We start from the raw sequence: 4,264 nt of genomic DNA, 5'->3' as shown, positions 1-4,264 counted from the left end.
TGAAAGTGTACAGCTCAAGTTATTTTCCCATACAGAAATTTACACACACATTGCTATGTGGCCCTAGTTGCTATCCCTATAATGTGACAGCACACTCCCCCTTTCCACCCCGTGTTTCCCGTGTCCATTCAACCAGCTCCTGTCCTTTCTGCCTTCTCATCTCGCCTCCGGAGAGGAGCCGCCCATTTGGTCCCATGTATTTACCTGAACTAAGAAGCACACTATTCATGAGTATTATTTTATGTCTTACAGTCCAGTCTAATCTTTGACTGAAGAGATGGCTTTGGGAATGGTTTTAGTTCTGGGTTAACAGACAATCCAGGGACCATGCCTTCTGAGAGAATGGCATTTTCATAAATTGACTTTATGTTTCTTTGACCCAGAACATAGACCTTTTGAGCAGGAAGGAATCTTAGAGATCATCTAGAGACCATTTCATTTTCAAATTAGTGACCATTTGCCCACTTGTGATATTTCCCAGGTCATGTATTTAATAATGGGAGAGAAGAGCTAGAACGAGCATCCAGATCTCCAGATTCCCAGTTCTTGTTCTCTCTATTACCTAAATGTTAATTCACTTCTGGGAATTCAATATTTCAAAGTAAGCATGAAGTAAGCAGGATGCATAGTAAAACGCTGAGACTCAGAAAGATAAAGTGGGTTTTCCCAAACCACATAAATGAACTAGACCATAGCCCAGGCCTCATACTCACTTCTAGGCTTCTAACAAACCACGGATTAAAACAAAGTGAAATTTTCTTAAATACCGTGGACCTAGACATAGAATTCACTCCTTCACTCTACAAATATTTTACTTGGTACCTCATTATATGCAAGGCACTCTACTAAGTGCTACAGAAAAGATTACAAGACTAAAAGATTCGTTTTACAAGCCTAGATTTCTACTTTGAGAGAACAAATACTGAATGTTACCTAGTTACTAGGGAAATGCACATATCTTTTTGATGGTTGATAAGCTAGCAGGAAGTAAGTCTTGGTGTACTAGAATATTAGGAATGTGTTTAAACTTTTAGGAAAGACGGAGCATCAGATTCTCTAACGTGTTACCTCATTTCACATCCATCAGATAGGCAAACATTAAAAAACCTGATAATACCAAGAGTTGGTAAAGTCATGGGAAAACTGGAACACACATGCTGTGCTGGTGGGAATTTCAAATGGCCCAGCCCCTTAGGAAAGCAGTTTGGCAATATTGTCGTAAAATTCATAAAGTTATGCCCTATGATCCAGCAATTCCACTTCCAGGTATATACCCTAAAGCAGATTTTTTTCAAACCGTGAGTCATGATCCACTAGTGGATTGGGAAAACAATTTAGAGATTGTAGCAATCTTTTTTTTTTTTTTTTAATGAAATAGAACAGGAAATATCATGGTAAGAATTGTTTTGTGGGGGGAGAAATGTACATATATATACATATATACATACATATACATATATATATAAATATTCAAGATGCCCTGGTATGCTACCTAGATTTCCTCTTCAGGACTGTAACATTCATTCTCTCAGCTGTTTGAGTGTTGTCAGTCAACAGCTTTTAGCTGAATTCCTCCCCAGGACTTGCCTTTGACCAAAGAGAGCTACTTGCCAAAGCCACTCCTTCTTCCTGAGTACAGCCTTATCCAGTCAGTGGCCAATGCAAGTGTATAAAAGGCCTGAGCTCCTCTCCCCAATTCCAGATAACTCTGAAGCGTCACCCCAGTTAAAGCGGGATCTGCTGAGGCCTTTGTTGCTCCTTCATTGCAACCCAACTTCTCCCTCTGCCCACTCCTGCTTCCTTCGTTCCCCCACAAGTTCTGATCTCAGGGAACTCCCCAATAAACATCCTGTGCATCAATCTCTGTCTCAGAGCCTGCTTCCCAGGTAACCCAACCTGTGATGATATACGCACGTATGCCTGTATAGGGTCTGAATGAAAAATTATTTCTCACTGTATTGGCCATAAAGCTTGAAAACCCTTGCACCTAGAAAAACTTGTGCAGGAGACACTGCTATGGTCACTGGTATATTGTTGATAGTAAAGATTACAAAAACTACATGTCTGTCAAAAGGAGAACCTTGATATAATCATACAATGGAATATTATATGGTAATTAAAATTAATGAAATATGACATCTATCGACATGGACAAATCTCTAAAACACAGGGATACATATCAACTTCAGGAGATTGGCTACCTATGGCAGTGAGAGGGAAATGAGATGAGGTTAGGGCTTCAACTGTAGTATCATACAACTTAAAAAAAAAAAATCTAAATAAATATGACAAAATTTTAAGAAATATTTATTTTGCTTGTGGGTACAAGGATTTCTTTAAACTTTTTTATATTTAAATATTCTAAAAATTAATTTTTTAAATTAATTATTGCTGCAGAAAATCTACATATAAAACCAAAGCATCTTTTTCTTACTATCAGGAACAAGACCACTTCCTCTAATACAGGATGTTCAGCCAGAATCTAACAGCTCATGGAATACAGACATTCTTTTTTATAACAGTTTGGCTGACTTATTGTACATTATTATTTTTTCTTCCCCTGTTTTCATTATTACTAAGATTCACTGTCATGAGAATAATAAGAGATCTCATTGTCATGAGAATAACGAGAATTCAAGTTCTGCTGGCATTCTCTTTGAAAAGTAATGCAATAATTAAGTATGAGAAAATACAAATCCCTAGGTGTGCGACGCACAGGCAAAGATAGTCTTCATCATCTTCCATCCATTTCCATAAAGTTTTTTTTGTGTGTGTGATTTTTAAAGTCAAGTTTATTGAGGTTAAATTTCCATACAGTAAAATTCACCCTCTAAGTGTACAGTTTGATGAGTTTTGCCAAATTATACACCTGTGAACTATCACTACACTCATAATATTTTATAGAACATTTCTGTCACCCTAAAAAGTTCTGTCACATCCCTTTGTAGTCAAACCCCCAACCCCATCCTAGCCCTTGGCAATCGCTGATTTGATTTTTATTCTCATAATACTGCCCATTCCAGGATGACATACAAACGTTGCTGTTGCTGTTAGGTGCCGTCAAGTTGGTTCTGACCACACTGACCCTATATACGACAGAACGGAACGCAGCCCAGTCTGGCACCATCCTCACAACGGTTGCTACGTTTGAGCCTGTGGTTGCAGCCACTGTGTCAATCCATCTCATCGGCAGTCTTCCTCTTTTTTGCTGACACTCTACCTTACCAAGCATGATGTGCTTCTCTAGGACTAGTGCCTCCTGATAACGTGTCCAAAGTACATAAGACATATAGATAGAATCATATAATGTGTAGCCTTTCGAGACGTTTTTCACTTAACATAATGCAGTTGAGAGATTCATCCATGTTGCGTGCACCATGTTCATTTTTATTGCCAAGTAGTATCTCATTGTATGAGCGTACCGCAGTTTATCTATCATTTTCCAATTGAGGGACATTTCTGTTATTTCCAGTTTGGGTAATTATAAATAAAGCTTCTATAAATATTCTCATGCAGGTGTTTATGTGGACATACCTTTTCATTTTCCTTAGGTAAATACCTAGGAAGAGAGCTTACTGGGTCTTGTGATACTTGTCTGTTTAATTTCATAAGAAATTGTCAACTGTTCCCTAACGTGGCTGTACCATTTTGCATTCCTACCAGTAATGTATGAGAGTTCCAGTTGCCCCATTTGTTACTGTCAAGTTTTGATTCGTTGGATTCTTTAGGTTTTTTTTTTTTTTTTAGCCATTGTAATTGGTGTATAAGGAGCCCTGGTGGTACAATGGTTAAGTGCTCAGCTGCTAACCAAAAGGTCAGTGGTTCAAACCCACCGGCTGCTCCAAGAGAGAAAGATGTGCTTCTGTAAAGATTACAGTCTGTTTCTGTAGAGATTACAGCCTTGAAAATTCTATGGGGCAGCTCTACTCTGTCCGATAGGGTTGCTATGAGTTAGAATTGACTTGAGAGCAATGGGTAATTGATGTATAATAGAATCTTATTGCAGTTTTCATTTGCATTTCCTTAACGACTAAGTTTCCATAATATTTTATACAAGAAAATGTGTCAAAGGTTGGATTCTCACTAAATCATCTTTCCTACCCTGAAAACTGGATTCTGTCAACTTTTCAACTCTAAAATTGTTGTACTCTGTGAAGCTCAAAAAGGAGTATTAAAAACAAACAAACAAAAGCAAAAACCAAGGGTATTTAGCTGGCGATGGAGGTATGGTTGTTGCAGTTTAATAGTAGTTTTACATTTGTGG

This window comes from Loxodonta africana, chromosome 13, assembly GCF_030014295.1.
Source record: "Loxodonta africana isolate mLoxAfr1 chromosome 13, mLoxAfr1.hap2, whole genome shotgun sequence".
Lineage (NCBI taxonomy): Eukaryota > Metazoa > Chordata > Mammalia > Proboscidea > Elephantidae > Loxodonta > Loxodonta africana.
The sequence above is the reverse complement of the archived record's forward strand: the minus strand, read 5'-3'. Positions refer to the sequence as shown.